We start from the raw sequence: 22,981 nt of genomic DNA, 5'->3' as shown, positions 1-22,981 counted from the left end.
ATCTCCATCTTGCAAACCAATGTTAAAGCATGTGGGAGCAATCTCTGAACCAACACCACAACATTCTAAAATGTCTGAAGAGATTGGGCATGTTGTTGAATATCGAACCTTCACAGATGTACTCTAGAAAGTATGCTAACTGGTTGCCTCAAATTCTGGTTTGGAAACTCAAGGGCTCATCAATGCAGAAGGCTGCAGAAAGTTGCAAATGTTGCTAAGCCAATCATGGGTCCCGACCTGAAAGTACTTTCATTGAAAGTATCAATGTGAAGTGCACCATTAAGATGGCTGCCAACATCATGGAAGACTCGCATCACCCTGGACACTGCTACCTTCAGGCAGAAAGTAAAGAAGCACCTCAAGAACAGTTTTATGCATCAGCTATTGGGTTCTTGAACCTCCCTTATGACTCAAACCCTAACCAATAAATTACCTCAGGACCATTAAAAGATCTGTCTGCACTACCGAAGTTTCAGGGTGTGTTTGCTGCCCTAACTACAACTGTACATGTTTATTTACCCATTCTTTGATATCTATCATCTCTTTTTCTGGCTTGCTTTTGTGGTCATTTAATTTTCTTTAACTGTAGTAGTTGCTGTATCATTCCTGTTTGGCCTCATCAAATAAAAAAAGATCAGTGGATCTGTGTCTAGTAGGTACACACGTGACAATAAACTTACATTGAATGTCTCTGATTTAAGAAATGTCAGCATTGCAGACAAATCCATGTCTTAAATTCATTTTAGTAATATTTGCAAACTAATAATTGAGACCACTCTCTAAGTTATCTTTGTATTTTCCATGACATCCTCCCTCACAGTCCCTTTTGTTCCTTTAACAATTATTGCAAAACCTGCAATTATTTTTATTCCTTTCGAACTTGATTCAACACGATGCAACTGGGAAAATTAGATTGCCACTACTGACAACATCAGTTTCAGTGTAGAATTTTCTATTGATCTGTCACAAGTTTTCATAACGACAGGCATATAGCTTCATTGGTAGGACTAAGTTTTGCATGTGGCTCCTTAAGGAACATACAACAATGCAGTTATTGGGTCACAGAGTTGTACACCACAGAAAAGGGGCCTTTGGCCCACCACATCGTCGTTTTGGCTATCTGCACTAATTCCATGGATTCCCACTAGCTTTGTAACCTTCTATGTCAGGCCTTTCTTTAAATATTATAATTCTATCGGGTCACCTCTCACCCTCTTTTACTCAAGGAAAACCAATCCCAGACACTTCAATCTTTCATCATAACCAGAGTCTTCCAATCCAGACAACATCCTGATGAATCTCCTTTGCATTCTATCCATTGTGACCACATCCATCCTCTGCAACATGTTTCAGGTTAAATAATGAATCAGTTGATAGTGCAATGGTGAGAGAGTGCTTCGACATCAAAATAATCTTGACAAAATGCTAAAGGACAGTACCTACTGCAGAAAGTCTATTCTTTTGACATTAAGGAGCCCAAACAGGACTGCAGTGAGGTGCTTGTGCAGAATGTTAAGAGAAAGGTCGCTGGAAGGACTTATGCTATCGCAGTATGTTTTATAAATGCCGACACTGTGGAAACCCTTCAATGCAGGCAAATCCATGTGTTCATTTTTCCTGCTCTTGTTGGCAGAAAGCAACGCAGATGAAGTTGTGGTCCTCCTGAGTGTGGAATCTGGGTGGCTTCCCTAATATAGGAATAAGCAACAGATTATGAAGCTAAGATCATGGAGGACGGTCTAGAATGATCCCTAGAAGCTGTGATTGAGTGTAAATTAAATTTTTGAACTGGTAATCTGGAAATAATCTATCATAAACTCTTGGTTATAGCAACTCCTGAAGTTCAATTATTGTTTTGCGCTCTATATAATTGTGTTTTTTTAAATTTTAATTAGAAAAAATGCTTTAATAAGGTAGATTTTTACCTATTTATACATTCTGAAAGTGTGATTTTGATTTTTTTGACCGTTGTAATATAATACTAGTTTTTCAATTTAGTTGCTGATTAGTTCTGACATTTTATTGGATGATAATGTTAGATTTTCTTTTGACTGGACCTTACCTTGAAAACAAAACTTACCTTAATTGAACAGATTATTTGCTGACATTTATTCAAATAAATTCTGCTCCTTAGGTTGACTCAGGGTGAATTTAAGTTTCAACAAGGACATCCCATTTCTACTAGTAGACTTCCTTGAAAAGTTGACATTAACATTCACTGGATTATTTTCCAGCTCATTTTTATGATATGTTTGGAATGTATTGAAACACTCACTATCTCTCTTCAAGATATTGGACAACAGTCAGGGAAACAAATTAAAAACATTAAACTAAAAAGTTGACATTAAGGGAGAATTTCCTTGCCATGACTGACTTCTAGATGTGCTGGTTTTCCACTCAAACACCATATAGAAAGCACTTGGTCATACATACAACTCTTAAAGGAGTGCATTCAAAGATACATAAACAATACAGGTATTGTTTCTCCTTAAATAATAATAACATGCAAAAAGAAACAAAATCCAACATAATTGAATGTTCCACTTTGGAACATTTAGGTGGAAAAATTGACCCCAAGATGGGAAGTTCTCCTCCATTATGATCAAGGCTGTGACAGGTACTGAGTTGCCATTGGCTCTTACTTCCTCAGGTGTTGATCTGATGTACATTTCATTGTCAGTTTTCCCATATCTAAAGCAAAGGCAGGTCTTCAGCACCTCTGTGGTAATATACTTACATTCCATTGTCCTTGCACACTTTTGTTTAACTATGCAAAAGCCCCTCCATCATAGGAAGTAGAGTTTTTAGTACATCTGGTACTGTATTGGACTGTCCATCATCCTCTGGGTTTGGGACTTGCAAAGACTAGGTTTTTCTATTCGCAACTTGGCTCAGAAGATATGAGTTAGTTGGGTTCCTCGGCTTCCTTTGAAACCCTACTTTTCTGGTTAAAAGTGAGGTCATGCAGTTCAATAATTAAAGCGATAAACGTCTGCTGTGAACTGTGGCTGATAGTGAACATTTCCTCATACAGATAATATCTGCAAACTGACCATTGAATGAATTATTAACTCTTTAAATAAATGGATAATTTCTAAGAAATCTTCCAGAAAAAATTAGAATAATCAGCTTGTCACTGGATACATATCCCCTTGTGAACGAGATCTGATCTGACCTTTTCCCAGGGCCTGAGGTTTGATGAGCGTGCAGTGTTTCCTTTTGTTAGTATCTTTACACAGGTCCACAGATCTTATTTTTCTGCACACAGTCCTTCATCTCCTCTTAATCCTTGGACAGTGAATGCTTGCTCAGTGGAGGCATCGATTATCCCTCAGATGGAAGGAACAAGCATGTGTGATGATGACACACTTTTGTAGCTTGGTAACGATTACCCTTTTCTTGTGAATTAATTATTTATCTTTCCCCAATTTATCTTTCATGTTCTGATCTAACCTTATTGCTGCATCTGTTTCCATCCTATCTGAGTCAATTATGTTAGGAACTTAACATTGGATTATATCTGGTCTGGTTGTCTCTTCAATCAAGTACATCAATAGTTGAGAGAATACGTCTCATAATGGTGACTGTTGCCGACCCAGTATCCTTGCATCTCTTGTATCTTTGACATAGGCTCAACTACGATGGCAGGCATGAGAGGGACGGTTGGTGTAGTAGTTAGTACAACACCTTTGCAGTGCCAGTGATCAGAACCAAGGTTTAAATCCAGTGCTGTCTGTAAGGAGTTTATACATTCTCCCTCTGTCTATGTGGGTTTTCCCCAGGGCTCCAGTACTGGGGGTGTAGGTTAATTTGGTGTAAATTGGGTGGCTCAGACTCTTGGGCTGAAATAGCCTGTTATTGTGCTGTATGTCTAAATTTAAAATTTAAAAAGGAGAGAGAATAGCTGAAAATTTTATATATAAATGGGAAGTGAAATTGATATCTGGTGAGAAAGAAGCCCCATTGTCAAAACATATAATTAGTATTTGGATTAAAATATATTATGAGATTGGAACACAAAGGGGGTCTATCTCCTAAAACACCTCAGATTCAAAAAAGGCTTATCCCTTTTAAAATGTGTAATAAAATTTTAGGGACTTGGTCTCATAAAGGGATCAGATATATTGAGGATTGCCATGAGCAGGGGAAACATGTCATTTGAACAATTAAAAAATAAATAGAGAACCCTTAACAACACAATCTTCTGCTATTTTCAATTAAGAGCATATATAAGGGAAAAATTGGGGCCAACAATGGTTTTTTTAATCAAAGTTTTGTGGTGTGGAAGCTCTGATTCGAAAGGGAAACACAAAGATATTCACTTTGGCAACCTGTTTCTTACTTCAAATGGGACCCCCTAAACATGGGGGGTTCATAAGTCTAGATAGAGATAGGAATCAGACTTAAATGTAAGTATTAATGAGCAAAACTGGTCTGATTTATGCAAGGACAGTATGACAAATGCAATAAATTTAAGGTAGACATTAGTACAATAGTATTTTTAGCATCAGTTCTATCTCACGCCACATAAATGCGTTAAAGTCAGACTTGTTAGATCAATGTTTTAGTTGTGGTGGGGAGATGGGAACTTTCTTAACTCGACTTGGTCATGTCCCAAAGTGAGACCTTTTTGGGTGGATTTAGGAAATTTTTTAAAGCAGATTATTGGAGCTCCATTTCCACAAAACCCAGAATTGTTTTTACTCGGATATAGAATTGAAAACTCTAAAATTGACTAAAATTGAAAATTATCTAAATCTCAAGTTGAATTTGCTAACATTGCATTGGCAGTGGCCAGAAAGTGTATTGCAGTTAGTTGGAAGTCTTGACTCCCATCTAGGTATGGCTGGCTGGAATGTAGAAACACCCAGCTGTATTCCCCTTGAGAAAACTACTTACAACCCAAGAAATGTATTACATATTTCTGAAAATAAACCATGAATTAGTTAAATCATGAATTAAAATCCATGGAGTGAACCGTGCTTTCCAGCAACCTTTTCTTTTTTGCTTTCTTCTTTCTTTTTCTTTTCTCATGCACTTTTTTTCAGGGTCTTAGGGTGGGTGGGGGGTGAGGTTGGAGAGTTTGGGTTACAACTATTATGCAGCATAAATTTGTCTACTTATATGTTTTAATTTTGAATTTGACCACTGTATTGTTTTAAAAAAATTTAAATAAATCTTCAAAAAATAAGATTGAAGGAAGCAATTTTCAATTATTAAAATCTTACACCTAAAATTTAATTAACATTGTAAGCAGCTCAAAGTCGATTGCCAAGTTACATGAAGGAACAAAAACTTAATATGGCTGTCCTTCATCTTCTCTTCTTTTGCTTGTCTGCCTCTTGACAATGCAAGATATTGGCACTGATCTCACTTAATAGCTTGCACCTGATCAAGTGGCAGTGAGAGATGGTCATCAAGGAGAATGATGTTCACAATTGGAAGCATCTTCCTCTTTTTATTTTGGTTCAAAATTGGCAATTATTTGATGCTCGATGAATTCATATAATTCCACGTGACAGTTTTGCTTGATCCTATTTCTGATCAATTCAAGTGTACGCATGCAATAGGACAGGAGACATTTGAAATTGTTCCCAAGAGTGCAATGAATCTTATTCAGTCTCATTCAACCAAACAAAAATAAGAGCAACTTCAATCTTATTCTATGAAACAGCTTCATTGCAGTTCAACTTCTAAGTAGCAAACTCATTCCTTCTACTCCAATGAGAAGCCAAAGCTCATAAACTCTTATCAGCACCCTTCTATTTCAATTAGCCACAGTACTTTATCTTCGTCTGGTTTCTAACTTTAGCTGCTTTTTCTAATTTGTGGTTTCTCAGCTACGTTATATTGGTAACTCAAGCCCAACCACTGCAATTAACAGACATGCTGTTATCAAATTAGATGTGGATGGCTTGATTTAAGATACCATGTAATATTTGAGCCCTCAGGGCTAGCAAATAAAATTACAAGGATGATATGACCTGTATTATTTCAGAAATGTTGAAATATATTCTACAAGCAAAAATTGAAAGAATGGCGTATAATTTGTGTTCGTGAACATTTTTTTTATCTTGAGAGCAACTTACATTTATATAGCAACTGTAGTGTTGTCATCATAGTATATCAAACAGCACAGCACAGGAACAGGCTCTTTGGACCACATGTCTCTGTTCAGCATGGTATGCAAATCAAACTAAATCTCTGTAGCTTACACTTGATAGATATCCCTTCATTCTCTTCATCTTCATGTGTCTAGAAGCCTATAAAATGCTACTGTGGTATCTGTGTATACCATTACTCCTGACAGTCCATTCAACAGCCCTATTGGTTTTGTGACTTTCCATTATCTGTATGCATTTCTGTTCCTCCCCCTCTCAGTGGCTATTTGTGGTTTCTGATTGTTATCCACACAGTCCCCCATAGTGGAGCCCACTATTGGGTCCTCTTTGAATGCAGTTGTGACATTTTCCCTGATTATCAATGCTCTGCCTCCCTTTTTAAAAAAATCTTCTTCACTATTCCTGCCTAAAACAATGAAAACTGGGAACATTGAGCTACCAAACCTAAACCTTTTGTAATGGTCACAATAATTATAATTCCAAGTGCCAATCCTGGGAAACTTGTCTGCTTACGCACAATAATCCTTGCATTAAATGAAGACACTTCAACCTCTTTGTCTCATTTTGACTGTTCACCCACCCATTCCTGACCTTCCTTTCAGGCTCGCTTGCCCTGGCATCCGCCATCCCATTACCTGCTTCCCTGCTACTCAGGTTCGCACGCACGGCACTCTGGTTTGAACCTTCCCAAGTAGCACAAAAAAACAACTATTGGTCCCCCTCCAATTCAAGTGTAAACCCATCCTTCTTTTACAGGCCCCATCTGCCCTGGAAGACATTCCAATGATCCAAATATGTGATTGCTCCCTCCTGCACCAACTCCTTAGCTACACATAAAACTGCATTATATTCTAGTTTCTTGCCTCACTAACATGTGGCATGGGTGGCAATTCTGAGATAATAACCCCGGAAGTCTTGTGTTTTAACTTGCTACCTAGCTCCCTGAATCTATTTGACAAGACCACAACTTCATTCCCATTTATGTCATTGGTACCAAATCCAGGTCATTTCCTGTTGCTCTCTCCATCCCCTCCCAGAATGTCTTCCATTCATTCAGAGATATCCTGGACACAGGCACCAGTATAATGCTGGAGTTTTATTTTCCCATCCTTCTGTACCCCTGATAATGGAGTCTCCTACCACTATCACTCTACCCAACTTCACTCTACCCAACTTCACCCTTCCCTGCTGAGCCTCCGAGCCAGTTGTGATACAATTGACCTGGCTGCTGGTATTACCCTCTGAAGTTATCCCCTAGCATTATCCAATGTTACCGAGGGGAATGGTTGCAGAAGAACTTTGTACTGTATGCCTTCTACCTTTACTCTTTCTGATGGCATCCAGATGCCTTCAGTCTGCCTGGAACATATGACCTTCTCTGCCTCTTGGATAATCCTTAGTTCATCCAACTCTAACTCCAATTCCTTCATGTGAGTTGAAGAACTGCAGCTGGATGCGCTTCCCGCAGATATAATCATCATGGACATGGGAAGTCTGTCTGATTTCCAGATCCTACAGGGTGAGTAAACCTCTGCCCTAACCGGCCTCCTAACTCCACTGATCTAATCTGAACTATGTCTAAAAAGCTGAAATACCTTGCCTGTTCTTATCAGAATTTCTGCCTAGCTTTCTTGCTGAAGCCTCAGGGGCCAAAGCATCCACACTTATTCCAAAAACACTGCAGCTGCACCTCAATCACTCCCAAAATGGCCACCCCGCTGAACTTATTTTTCTTGTATTGGCTGTTGTGCCTCAAATACCTGACATTGGACAATATCAGTTTTGTTTCCTGAACACTTTTGGGTATATTTTATTGATTTTAGGCCACTGATCACGAAAATTACCTTAAAACTTTCCAATAATGTACTGTTTTTTTAAAGATATAACCTATTTTTTGTGATATCCTGTCAGATTTTAAGTCTACGTCAGGCTAGCATGAAGTTCAACATCTCATTGAAAATTAATTTTCTGCATTTGTATTTGAATTTTTTCCCCGCTGATCTGGGGCAGTGATGACAAAAATGGTGAAAGGTTTCACCAGGACAGTGCAACCATGGAAAAGTGATAACAGGGCATCTAGAATCCATCAGTGCTGGCTGACTATTGTGGGACACTGACACGAGAGGCATCAGATGCTGAGTACAGACGAAAATCAGTAGCAAAACATTTTTAGGTCTGTTGAACTAATGCAACGTGTCAGCACCATTATGTGATTAAACATGTATCAGTAGTGAGCTCCACCTTCTTTCTGTCTTGGAAGAAATGTGGGATTTGGAATTCATCCTGTCGTTTACTTACCATGAAAACATAATATGTGCAAAAGCTGCTTGATGTTTTCTGTGTAAACACTTGGGTGATATACTATTAGTACCAGCTCATAGTAGATAGCAACTAATCTTGGCCAGGAGGGAAGACGCCAAACAATTTTACACCATTTCTTTCTAAAAGGTGGAGAAATAAAACAAGGTTGGTTTTAGCATCGTAAAAACAGAATGTTGAGTTTATTAAATTATTCCTGATATTAAAATGGTTCTTATCAATATTCTTTTTAATATCGATCATAGAATATGAAAGGTTAGATTTTCATAGAATAATTCTTTCAATTGGACCTGCATTTGGTTTCTTAGCTCTTTAATTAGATTGGCAACCAAAGAAAGCATTATCAATAGAAGTTGTTTGAATATGAATCTTTTTTCATTGATATTTTCATTATTATTAACTTCATTTTTTTTATTTACAAAATTTACAAATGAAGGTGATGTATTTATCATTAAAATTGGCATACTCCATGCAATTTAGAGTTTATGTCAAGGAGGAATTTCTTTGAGGTGTAGCCCATTGGCACTCTAGGAAGGAATACCTGCATGCAAGCTCAAGGAGAATGCTATGTGCAAAGTTCGATTTGGATTTCAAAGACTGTTTATACAGGAAGCTTGCAGCTTCCTGGTGAGAGATAAAGAAAATCTACAACAAAGCTGTTGGAAAATTTGTCTGCAGGCCATACTGGCAGACAACAACATCAACAGTGTGAAATGATTCATTTTATAAAATATATTTCTTATATCAAATTAAAACAAATATCACTCCCATGTTTGCTAGTGCAACTATTTTTAATCTGCATATTCTTGTTCCCAATTATTCACTGATCGCAACAGAGCTCCCAAATTTAAAATTAATAGAGTGTCTATCTAGTTGAATTATTTAGTGTTAATAAGTTGGATATATAAACAGGGGAATCCCATATTACCAGCAACCTTTGTTGTTTGTTGGCAATTCTCCATAGATGTTCTGATTACAGGAACCATAAAGATTTTGATGGGTTTCTTTATTCGATCTAGACCTAGTTATCAAGGTAGTTTTGAACATTGCATTATTTGTTGTCTCATCAACATTTATGGATATATGGAGAGTGAGCATTGCTGGTAAGGTTAGCATTAGAAGTTTATCCCTAAATCTTTTCCATTTCTTGGAAGTTCTGAGTCTAGGTGGATAGTGGAGCGAAATGAGCTGAATAATAACTGAAGGTTATGCTGAGAAAATGTGGCATGTCACCAGCATCTCTTAACAACTTCCTCAGATGCACCATTGAAAGTATCCTGTCATGGTGCATCCCTATGTAGTGCGGGATCTGCTCCACTCATGACCCTAGGAAATCCAGAGTTTGTGAGTGTGGCTCAGCTCATCACACATATACCACTACCCTCCATCGAGATCCCATCTCAGCTATATTCGTCACCTCCCTCCTAGCAGGAAGAAGATTCACGATTGTGAGATCACGCAACACTAGATTCAAGATTAGTTTCTTTTCTTCCCTGCCATAACCAGATTCCTAACGAACTTCACTCTGGTAAAACTACATTGCCTTTTCTTCAGACTAACTGATCTTTCTGTACTCTGCACTTCTGTATTGTATCTTACTTGCTGTGCTATGTATGGATGTCTGACAGGTCTTTTGGAAAAACAAACTTTATCCCTGTACCTTTGTACGTGTGGCATTGAACTTGTAAGATGCTGCCTGCATTACAGAGAGATTGCATTTCTCAAAAACAATACTTAACTTGATTTTCTGAAACAAAAAAAAAATCTTATTTCCCAATAAATACGATGCTATAAGTGAAGATGTATTTCTATGGGATGTTTTCCTCTCAACTGTAAGGATGAGAACTGCAGCTGCTCGTTCAAGGAGAGTGATGGGAGAACTTGAGAGATTGTCATTGTCAGTTTCCAAAACAAATCTCTCAAGTGACCAGCAAGCAGCTGCATTAAGGCATTTGGAAAATAATGCAGATCACCTCATAGCCTTCAATTTGAATGGACACATACACTTATTCTTTTGATAGACTTAGTTCAATGTTTATTTTCAATCGGCCTGCTTTTAACTAGATTTGCAGCATAAATTGAGCAGCTTGTTGTTTCAAAATAAATTGTTAAAGCAGTACAAAATACGTTCAGTTCATTCAGGAATAAAAGATCTTTCTTTGTGTAAAGATTTGTTTTTGCACAGCCATTTACTTTGGTATCAATTCCATTGAGGTGAATCTTGTGAAGTGAGTTTTAGACATGCGGTTGAGATGGGAGGGGGGGAGGGGTGGTGGGTGGGAAGAGAAGAGCAGTGTTTACACAGAAGGAGATCAGTAAAAATTAATTCCATACAGCCTTCGCTTTAAAAAAATCTGGAAAATGAACTCTAATTAGTCAGGCAAACAATCCATGGTACCTTGGATGGAAAACACAATGCTGGAGAAACTCATCTGGTCAGAAAAGATAGAGATACATAACCAGTGATTTGGCCCACTGTGCCCAGAAGAACTGGTCAGTTAGAAACAGGAGTACTTGAATATTCAAGAGCCATACAGAATAAATGAAATAAATCTTTGAATACTTCAAAGGATGAGAAGAAAGAAATTGCAAAATCTGGATTTATTGAAAGTCATGGTATGGCTAAGAAATAAGCATTAACATAGTGACGATATAATAGGTGGATTATAAAAATAGAACCAATTCTTTTAAGGTGGCATTTTTAATTTGCTACATGAGAGAGGTGATTGTGGTAAGTCCAAGTACACAAAGGATAGTGATTAATATTTGTTGCGCTTTACAAACAGTTATAAACAATTCAGACTCTACCAGGCTCAATTCATATATGCCTCTTTATTTCATCGCAATGATTAATGCCATTAATGTGAATAGGATTTATAGAGACTTACTAACTGAATATATGAATCTCAAATAGTTTGATTTTATTAAGAAAGTCTTTCATCAGTTTCCCAGGCCGGCACAAAATATTGTAATTGTAGGTGCAAAGTTCAATTCTTCACCTCAATATCTTATAGTTTTTGATTTTACCTCACTGCTGATTGTTGAAAGCAACTGCACGTTGGTGAGTTAGCAAGGTAAATTGTTTGCCGGCAAGGTAGTGTCTCCAGTGCCGTACCACCTCAACAATGGCCTGGGCTGCCTCCTCGCCAGAGGAATGTCAAATTTTGGGGCCCTGGAGTCTGCGGGAAAAGAAGGCTATGGGCCTGTGCACCTTGTTAAAGGGGGCAGCCAGGGCGAAGTCAGATGCATCGCTCTCCACTTGGAATAGGGTGGATTCATCCACTTCCTGAAGGCTGCACAGGCCTCCCTCTGATGTCAGGGGAAAAGAGATAGATTTGAAGAGGGGGCAGGCCGGTCCACATAATTGGGAGCCCACTGGGCATAGTAGGAGAAGAAGCCCAGGCACCTTTTCAGAGCTTTGAGGCTGTGGGGAAGAGTGAGTTCAAAAAGAGGGTGCATGTGATCTGGATCAGGGCCAATGACGCTGTCCTTTATGACGCTGTCCTTTATGACGCTGTCCTTTATGACGCTGTCCTTTATGACGCTGTCCTTTATGACGCTGTCCTTTATGACGCTGTCCTTTATGACGCTGTCCTTTATGACGCTGTCCTTTATGACGCTGTCCTTTATGACGCTGTCCTTTATGACGCTGTCCTTTATGACGCTGTCCTTTATGACGCTGTCCTTTATGACGCTGTCCTTTATGACGCTGTCCTTTATGACGCTGTCCTTTATGACGTAGCCAAGGATAGCGAGGCAGGTTGTGTGAAATGGATATTTACCCTTACTGTATGTAAGGTTAAGGAGTTTGACAGTCTGGAGAATTTTTTGGAGATTGGCATCATGTTCCTGCAGGTCATGGCCTCAAATGGTGGTGATGTCCAGATATGGGTATATGGCTTGCAGCTTGTACTGGTCTACCATTCAGTCCATCTCCCGCTGGAAGACTGAGACCCTGTTGGTGACGGCAAAGGGAACCCTCAGGAAATGGTAGAGGCGGCCATCTCTCTCAAAGGTGGATAGGGAGCTGGTGGTATGCTGATTCAAAATCAATAGTGGAGAATAACTGATACTGAGTGATTTGATTTACCATGTCAGATATGCGGGAAAGAGGGTGCGCGTCCAGCTGCTTATATCTTTTAATGGTCTGACTGTAGTTAATGACCATTCTGTGTTTCTCCCCTGTCTTTCTCACCATCACTTGGGCTCTACAGGGGCTGGTGCTGGCTTCAATCATCCCCTCTATCAGTAGCTGCTGCATCTCTGACCTACTTTTGGTGGCAATGGGTTTACAGACAGGGGCGAGGTTAGCAAACAGTTCTGGAGGGATGATCCTGAGGGTTGAAAGGCTGCAGGTCATGTGCAGTGGGTAGTCTGCGGGTTGCTGGCTAGAAACGGTGGGAGGCGAAGCTGGGAAAATTTTGCGGGTGAAGCGCAATGGGCAGTTTAAAAACTGCTGGTTACTGAAAGTGGTGGGGGGGTGGAGATGGGGCCCATCATACTCTATTGTCACACTGAAGTGCCAGTTGAAGTAGACAAAGATGATGGAACCCAAGGAAAAACCCTAGGAAATGAGGAACTGTGATGGACTGGCCAGCCTGTTTATCTGAGCCTGGAACCGTGCTGCTGAAGAGCAACACTCGGCGCGTAAAACAGACCCCCAAGTCCAACCAGTTCAGCTACTGCATACTAACCCCAATTACGCTCATGTTAAATTCCCAGACGGGAGTACTGACACTGTACCCCTAAGAGATCTGGCCTTGTCTGGTTCACCCCTTCCTTGCACCGCTACTCAGAGTGAGCCTGAGAGGTTGGATTCACCCCCCACCCCCCCAGCCTGTGACCCCTAGTCAGCTTTCTGATGGCCATGCTGAGGCTCCACTGTGATTCTGGAGCGGGTCCAGAAGTTATTCCTTCCCACACTACTGACCCAGGACCTGCACCAGTTCCCAAGGTTGCAAAGGAACCACCTGTTTTGAGACAAAGCACCAGAATTCGTAAACAACCTGATAGGCTGAAATATTCATAAAACATCTCATTATATTTTGATTTGTTGTTGGATACTGGCGTATTTTGGCTGATAGAGTATCTCAAGGCCAAACATGGTATCCATGTATCGCTTGCTTCAGTCTTTCATAGCAGCTTTTCTTTTGATTTTAACCCTTCTTCTGCCGGGGGGAGACTGTGGTGAATGTCTGCCAAGCTGCCTGTCTCCCCTCTGGCGAGCCTTGCTGTACTAACATTGGCTGTGCATTATCTCTACTGTTAAGGACACTCCCCTTGGATATAACTGTATATGCATCTTTTGTCTTTCATTATTGTACCATGAGTTTCTGTTGATGCACCATCAATTACTTCAAAAGACTCAAAACTGATAGGCTTTTATTCGCAACGGAACAGAGCCACGTCCATGCTGGTCAACTGCCCTGGTCTGAGGAGGGCTGTGGCTTTATTCAGGGGTCTGTGGGAGGTGCCACAGGCACAGTCAGCAAGGGATGTGTCCAGATGACCTATAACAAATACTAACACAACCAAAACATATATTCACACTCTGGGGTGGGTTAGGTTTAAATTTGCTGCAAAAAAGGTGAAAGTCCATCAAAAGTAAGACCTATGCATATTGCAACGGGTTTGTGGATAGCAAAGAATAGGTATCAAATGCAGTTAATGATACTGCGTGAAATAGAATAGCATTATCCTGTAAATTAGAAATTGTAAAGGCTTACAACTGCAACAGATTACAATGACCATAATCAGTCTTTTTTTTAAACTTTGTCTCTATCTTGCACATATGAAGGGACAAATTAATTCAAGTTGCAAAATTCACTGTACCTATTGGAAGTGTAAAAAGGGTGAATTTGTGAGGACATCAGTTATTATCTTGATATAAGCACAGTCAAGATAGGATGTAAGTAGAAATGATTCTAGATAACTGATGCAATATCTTATTTTTCCATTGCAGTTGGAGACAATGATAATGAGAGCTGAAGTCCCACAGTGTTCATTAGTAGAGAGATTTTTGTGGTTAGTTTCAGGTCAAGAATGTGTTATTATGTCAACCATCATTCCAAAATTGAAAATTATGACTTCAGGCAGGTCATAAGAGAGCTTTATTTTCAGTACTTTACCAACCACTATTGCAATTTTCTGCATCCATTCTTACTCCCCATTTCTTTAAAACTCATTAACAGGGGATCAAAACACTTTATTACAGTTAGCATCAAGCTGTTCAAAATGGGAGCTTCATTTAATTTAATTTTGACATACAGTGTGGTAACAGACCCTTCCCGCCTATGAGTCCGTGCCGCCCAAATTCACCGAATTAACTTCCGTACATTTTGAAATGCAAGAGGATACTGGATCGCCCTGAGGAAGCCCACACAGACATAGGGGGAATGTCGAAACTCCTTACAGACCGCGCTGTATTTGAACCCAGGTCGCTGGTGCTGTAACAGCGTTGTGTTCACTGCTACACTAACTGTACTGACCTCTTAATGCAATATAAAGTTTACTCTACCATAGCCTGCCGCTTGGAAGAGGATTTTGCTTTGTTTGTGATGTACATGACTGAAATCGGTTGAAATTGCTGTGGACAAATTATGTGAAAACTGCATGATAAGAACCTATATTGTGTTTTCATCTTTTGTCTCTACATCAGATAATAAATAAAGTAAAATAAATTCATTCTACATGTTGGCTCCACCACCCACTCAGCCACCTTCTCTTTTCTAAGGATTATTTAAGTTGACAAAGGTGGTGATCACTCGATAGATGACAAAAGCTAATTCAAACAATGAATTTACAAATGATTGATATGTTAGAAATTAATGTTCAGGCCAAATTACTAAGTTATTCTTTTATTAACTGATGCATTGAAGCGTGTTGGATTTTCCCTTGAAGTCTTATTTGACATTTGTGGTCAAGATCCAATAAGTACAAAATAAGGCATCCACTGATCCCAATTCTTTGCAATCTAATGCAACTGAGCTTGTGTATCAACATTTCTAACCTAGATCTTTACTTTTTCTGATTAGATAGGATTAGGCAATGTACAGTCAGCTAATGGTTAGTCGCTTAAAGTACAAGTCTCTCTGCTGACTGCTAGTTTCTGATGCTTCAGGCTAAAAACATGATCAAATTTCAAAGTGACTTCTTACCAATCTTACCAGACTGCAAATCAATTTTAAATAATGGAAAATATATTAAATATTTAGATGTATTTTTCCCTGTTGTGCATGAAAAAAGCTTGGGGCTAAATATTGAAATAATGTTAAATATGGTCGATAAATATGTTAAATTTGTAAATTTCTACAGATGTGTAGTGGAAAGTGTGCTGACTGGCGGCATCAATGTCTGGTAAGGGAACACCAATACCTCTGATCTTAAAGCCCTTCAAAAGGTAGTGGACACAGCCAAAACCCTTCCTGCTATTGAGTACATCTACAGGGAATGCTGCCATCGGAGAGCAATCATCAAATATCCTCACCACCCAGCACAGGCTCTGTTCTCACTGCTACCGTCAGGAAAGAGATATACATGCCACAAGACTTGCATCACCAGGTTCAGGAATAGCTGCTACCCTCCACATTTAGTCACCTCAACGACATAGTCAATCAAAAATTCATTTAAGGACCCTTATTTTATTGATTTTTCTTTGCTCTCTCTGTATTGCACAGTCAGTTGTTTATATTCATTACCTGTTAACAGTTCTTTTGATTGTTTACACTGTGTACAATTTACTTTTTGCACTACCATTTAGTAGTAATTTTGCTTCACCTGCAGGAAACAGGAATCTCAGGGTTGTATGTGATGTATCTGAAATCTAAATTTGAAGTCCTGGTGCCTATCAAAAACATTCCCAACAATATAGTCCTCTCTACTTGGTTATATCCAAGAGATATAAAGGTGGATGGATTTGGAAGAGATTCGATTCACATAAATTCTAAATGAGCCCTGCTCTTGACTCGACAATGTCGTCTTAAACCATTCTACCCTATCTCATCTCCAGGAGCATATGAAGACCTCACAGTCATCTTAATAATCAAGACTATAGAACAAAATTGATATAAAGCAAAACATCACAGAAACAGCCCCATCAGCCCCATTGTTCCTCTCAAGTTGCCTCTCTGAGCTGTATCCATTTGTCTTCATTTGGGCCATATCCCTCAACTTTTCCTATCAATGTATTTGTCCAAATGACTTTTCAATCAAAATTGTTTTGGCTCTCCCACCTTCTCTGGCAGTTTATTTGATAAAAACACCACCCTCTACGTGAAAGAGTTGCTCCTCAGGACTCATTTATTTGTTTCCTCTCTCAACTTAAATCTATGCCTGCTATTTTTGGACTTTCCTACCCTGAGGAAAAGGCTATGACTGTACACCTTAGTTACGTCCCTTTTGATTTTGCATACTTCCAGAGGCCACTCTGTAGGTCTTTGCTGCTTTCCTTAGGCCACTGGAACTCCAGTCCCAGCCTAAAACTCCGTGTTTATTCCAATCCCCCTTCTGTGTTCTCCCAGCTCATCTCGCTGTGTTCTATCTACTGTTCCCCAAACCTTTTCCAACTAAATTGCTGACCACACACCCATTATGCTTAAGATGGTTGTTAAAGATTCCCTCTGTCCCTGCATTTAAATCTACTTTGTCACTCCCTAAAATAGCCCCCTTGGGTCACTTTCTGTACAAAATCCTATCCATTTCCGTTCCCCTCTTGAGTTTTCTAATGAGATAGAAGGAGGCCATCCACCCCAATGAGTCAATGCGGGCTCACAGAGCAATCCAATTCCAATTCTACCCACATTCCCATCATTCTACTGGCCTACCACTGTAGAAATTTACAGTGTACACCTTTAACTGGTGGGAACAAACTGGAGAAACTGGAGGGAATTCATGCTGTCATTGGTAGAATGTGCAAAGTTCACAGCCCCAGAGGTTAGGATTAGACTCAGGGTCACAGGTGTGAGGCCAGTGAGGGCATTGTGCCATCCCTTCCCTTAGAATTAGCTTGCTTCCTGTAACCTGTAGCATTTACCTTTTTATTCCTAGAACATACAGATAAATCTACAGCACAGGCAGATCCTTCAGCTCACACTTTTGTGCCAACCTAATAACCTGCCCTAATGACTACCCAGGATTTCCCTACTGTAGAGCCCCCTCCTCCCCCACTTTTCTCAGTTCCAAGTACTTATGTGATAGGTTCTTAAAATATCCTATTTTTCCTTTCTCTGCCACTGCTGTGGGCACTGCATTCCATGCACCCACCACTCTCCCTGTGAAACACTGACTTCTTATAACCCCCTGTACTTATTCCCAAGCACCTTAAATTTAGGCCCCCATGTGTTAACCATTTCAGCCTGGGGGAAAAAGTCTCCAGCCATCAGTATGGTCAGTACCTCTCATCCGCTTATACACCTCATCCTCCTCCACTCCAAGGAGAAAAGTCCACATTCACTCAACCAATCAGACATGCTCTCCAATCTTGGAAATATCCTTGTACATCTCCTCTGCACCCTCTCTAGAGTATCCACACCCTTCCTGTAATAAGGTGAATGGAACTGACCACAATATTCCAAGTGGGGTTTAACTCTGTAACTAAGGTCTTATATAGCTACAACATTTACCTTGCTGCTTTTGAACTCAGTCCCATGGCTAATAAAGGCCAACACACTATACACCTTCTTAACACCAGTGGAAACCTGTGCAGCAACCTTGAATGTTCTATGATGTTCCACATCTTACACACTACTCAGAGTCTTCCCATTGACATTGTATCCTGCCTTCAAATTTTATCTATCGGAATAAACCACTTCACCCTCTTCTGGGTTAAACTCCATTTTCCATTTCTCAACCTAGCAATGCATCCACGTCATGTCACTCTGTGACCTCTGGCAGCCCTCCAGACACTCCATAACAATGCCAACCTTCGTTTTCTTTTAAAGTAGGTGATATTCTATGGGTCATGTATTAACTACAGAAAGGCATATTAAGCTATCATGGAAAAAATGCGGAAGAAGATTCATTATTGTTCTGATAACTTAACTAGATGTCTTTTCAATGTTAAGAAGATGGAATATTCTTGGTGGATTGCTTAATGAAACCACTTAACACTGCATCTGTAGACTAAATGGTGGAGGGAGAGTGTGGATGGTTAACGGGGAGGTGATATAGGTTTTTGCTAGTGTACTCCAGCTTTTATTGTGCTAGTATTTTCCAGTGTCTGTAGCCGAAAAATACATTTTCCTTTATGAGTTTTAAGTAATCTTTAAGCAACATGTGCTCATGATTTGTAGCTGTAATGAAGAACATAAGAATGTAGAAAATAGGAGCAGGAGTCGGCCATCTGGCACATTGATCCTGTTCTGTCATTCAATGAGATCATGTTTGATCTAATGATGGACTCATCTCCACCTACCTGCCTTTTCCCCACATCCCTTTTGTCCTGCTATGTAAAAATCTATCCAACTATCCAACTTTGTCTTAAATATATTTACTGAGGTCACATCCAGTGCTTCCCCCAGGCTGAAATGGTTAACACGTGGGGGCCTAAATTTAAGGTGCTTGGGAATAAGTACAGGGGGTTATAAGAAGTCAGTGTTTCACAGGGAGAGTGGTGGGTGCATGGAATGCAGTGCCCACAGCAGTGGCAGAGAAAGGAAAAATAGGATATTTTAAGAACCTATCACATAAGTACTTGGAACTGAGAAAAGTGGGGGAGGAGGGGGCTCTACAGTAGGGAAATCCTGGGAGTGAATCCTGGCAGTGAATTCCACAGATTCACCACCCTCTGGGAAAAGCAGTTCTTCTTAATACACTGAATCGAGGCTATGTCCCCTAGTTTTGTCCTCCCCCATCAAGAGAAACAACCTCGATCTTAAGAATGCCTTTCATAATTTTATGTTTCTTTAAGATCCCCTCTCATTCTTCCAAATTCCAGCAAGTTCAGTTCCAGATGACTCAATCTCTCCTCATAGGCCAACAGCCTCATCTCTGGAATCAACCTGGTGAACCTCCTCTGCATCAACCCCAAAGTCAATACATCCTTCCTCAAATAAAGAGTCTGGAGCTGCATGCAGTACTCCAGATGTGGCCTCACCAGTACCTTGCACAGTTGCAACATAATTTCCCTGCTAATAAATTCAATCCCTTTAGCAATGAAGAAATGGATAATGTGAGTGCTGTTCCCTCTAAGCTTGTGTGTGTGCACACACACTTTTCGCCACCAGCTCACAAAGGAAATATATGTGCGCACAAAAGGTTAGTTACCTAAAATAAAATCTTAACTAAATACATTACTTTGTAGAATGAAATCTTACTTGTATTATATTAAAACATGCAATACAGTTTTATTAGCCATGAGAGATAGGCTGTGCCAAAATGATCTTGTAACAATTTCATGTTTACATTTGCACAAGCATTCAGTGCACACACTTTTGACACAGGGAAAAAAAAATTGCACAATGATTTTTCCTCACACTGACTACTAAAAATTAGAGGGAACATTGATGAGCAGCCAACTTAGAATCAGTGTGGATTAGCTGCCTCTCTGTCCAAACATACAATCCAATTCTGCCAGTGCACTAAAGCTTGGCCAACATTCTTCACCTCAGGCAGTTCCAGAGCAACAAACATAAGAGGTGATGTTAACAAGCTGAATTTTCTAGTTGGGTCCTCCAGGTGCCCTAACTTGTACCAAATTGCTGTTGAGTTCTTGGCCAAGATGCAGAACAGAAAAAAATAAATTGCATTCAGAGCTTGTTGGTCCATTGCCAATGGCTTTCATCCATATCCATAATCTATCATTGTTCACCCCAGTCATAAAGGTTGAGTAAGAAAGCATGATTTGTGGCTCCATTTTCAATGATAATCGCCGTGTCCGTCGAGTCAGCTGAACAACTTACACCTTCATGCTAATTTAAGGCCTTAAGCAGTTCATACAGTTTTATATTGGAACTGTTATATTGTTAATTGCCAGTTCCCTGTTCTTCCCTTCCTGGATGAAAACTGATCCAACTTCTCTTGCTTATATCCAAACTTCCATTCACCCATTACTCCTGTGCATAATGGTAATGCTTTGATTTTAAAATTCTCACCAATTATTTTCAAATCTCTCAGCCTTCGTTTAACTCCAGAACTTCCACTGCCTATGAAGCCAACTGAGTTTTCTGTATACCAGTGGTTCTGGTATCCTTGTTTTTTTTTTGTCACGCCTGCAGTGATTTTTGCCTTCTACTGCTCAACTAAATCTTTCCCATGTCCCTCTTTCTTTTTTCCTTCTTTAAGGTATTTCCAAATCCAATTTTTTAAATCATGTCTTACTGTGCTTGAAAATGCTCCTATAGAGTGCTTGTGGCATTTTACAATGTTAAAAATGCCATATAAATACTGTAGATAGCGTCATTCACACAAGAGTGGAATTAAACTCTTGCTTTTGATCTGTGGAGGATGAGTTTCAATGCAGGGACTATTATTAAATGAAGAGATTTGGTGAAATTTTCTAGCTGCTGGATTCCACTGATGAAGTGTCAAATCCCCACCTCAAACTTACTTATTCTGTTTTTCTTTTTCTTAAGTCAAGATACATGATGTTACATTCCACATTGAGTTCTGATGCAAGGCCTTGACCCAAAATCCAAAGCGTCTGCAATTCCTTTCAACCCACAGATGCTGCTCGATGGACTGAGTTCCTTCAACAGTTTGAATTTTGCATTGGCAATTGACTAATATTACCTATGATACAATAAAGTCTCAGGTTAGCATGAAGTAGATTTAAAGACTTGTGTATATCCACACACACACACACACACACACACACACACACACACACACACACACACACACACACACACACACATACACACACACACTACTATCAGGGAAGACCACTTGATCTTTAATGAATATTTGATATTTACAATAAAACTTCACACCTCCTCCCCACCACCCTTTTGGGCCCTAAAATGTCCTTCCAAGTGAGGCAACACTTACAAATCTGCATAAGGTGCTACTGCTGTGTTCTCCTCTACATCAGAGATACTGGACACAGACTGGGAGATGGCTTTTTTCAGCACCTTTGCTCTGTCTTCCACAATAGATGGGATCTCCAAGTGGTCACCCATTTCATTTCCCCGCCCCATTCCCATGCCAACATCTTTGTCCATGGTCTCATGCACTTCCAGACTGAGATCACATGCAAATTGGTGGAACAACACCTCATATTCTACTTGGGCACTCTCCATTTAGATGGCATTAACATAGACTTCTCTGGTTAGACTCCACCCCCCCATCTCTTTCTTTCCCTATCTATATGTCTCCTTTCCCCTTGCTTTGTCTGTCTCCCTCTCCCAACTCCTTTCTTCCAACTCTGAATGCACAGACCCACACCCATCCTCATCAATTCTCACATTTCCTCTCCTATCCATTTCTGATTATTTCCTTTTGCCTGTTGGCCTGTGCTCCTCTACCCCCAGCCTTTTTGTTCGGGTGACTGCCTGCTTTTTGCTCATGAAGAAGGGCTCAGACCTGAAATGTTAATTTATGTCTTTACTTCTTATGGACTCTGCCAGACCTGTTGATTTCCACCAGCATTTTAATGTTTTTATTTGCAATATTGCTGGGTATTTTTTCTTCATCATCTAAAAAAATGCTGCTGTTCTCTCCATCTTTGATCATAGTTTGGTTGAAAGCTGTGTCTCAATCTTGACAGCACCACCAATGATTGACCTCTATTCTGGAAAGTGTATCGTGACTCTAGCAGAATAAGCTTTCTAAAAATACTCAAAGCACATCTCAGCAAGACTTATTATGGTGAATTGTCTTGATTTCTTCATCAGTAAGAGAGGGACGTTTATAATTTAGTAATATGAAGTGCCACAAGCAGTTGAGTTATTGAGGGATTGTTTTATATGGGTCTTCTCGTGAAAACCATGAATAATGTCTTGTGTGTCACAAAAGGTGGTGTTATTTTCCCTTTAGTGAAAGTCATAAAAATGGTGAGTCATGTAGAGAGTGGTTTCTGGCATTTCTCTGTATTGTACATTTAAATAATGGAAATGTGTGATTATATAACACCTTATCACATCTGTCCTCATGTCTGTAAGTGCTTTATCTACATTGATTAATCTTGCAGTGTAGCATACTATTAGTCGTCAAAACAGGATGTCATAAAAGGCAGTGAGATAAATGACCAATTAATTTGTAATTGGCTGGATTGATCTAAGGATATTCATTGGCAAAATTATCAGGAGGATCACCTGCTGCCTTTCACATGGTGCTGCGAGAAACTTAAATTTATTTTGAGTCATCCCAGCCAACAGATGGAGCTTTAGCTAACTGGCTCATGGACTGGAAGCTGGAAAAGCATTGTTTCTGCTGATTTGATAAGGATCCAGACATATTCCCAATGGTAGCTGGACTGGGGAGGCATGGTTAATGCAGCAGTTAAGTGCATAGCTATTACAGCTCCAGGAACCAGGGTTCCAATCCAATGCTGGCTGTAAGGAATTTGTACTTCCTCCCTGCAACCTGCATGGGATTCCTCTGCG

General features: G+C 39.8%; 1 protein-coding gene and 1 long non-coding RNA gene across 4 annotated transcripts in view; one reads left to right on the top strand and one right to left on the bottom strand.

Moving 5' to 3' along the window:
• Positions 1–22,981, top strand: part of sgcd (sarcoglycan, delta (dystrophin-associated glycoprotein)) — a 510,268-nt gene that overhangs the window by 289,670 nt on the left and 197,617 nt on the right. The gene's annotated exons all lie outside the window — the stretch shown is intronic.
• LOC138742830 (uncharacterized) lies at positions 5,482–11,963 on the bottom strand. The gene is made up of 3 exons (XR_011344439.1): positions 11,469–11,963; positions 8,421–8,563; positions 5,482–5,540 (listed from the first exon to the last, which is right to left on the bottom strand). It is a non-coding gene; the product is annotated as an uncharacterized lncRNA (long non-coding RNA).

Source organism: Narcine bancroftii, chromosome 9 (assembly GCF_036971445.1).
Source record: "Narcine bancroftii isolate sNarBan1 chromosome 9, sNarBan1.hap1, whole genome shotgun sequence".
Lineage (NCBI taxonomy): Eukaryota > Metazoa > Chordata > Chondrichthyes > Torpediniformes > Narcinidae > Narcine > Narcine bancroftii.
The sequence above is the reverse complement of the archived record's forward strand: the minus strand, read 5'-3'. Positions and strand labels throughout refer to the sequence as shown.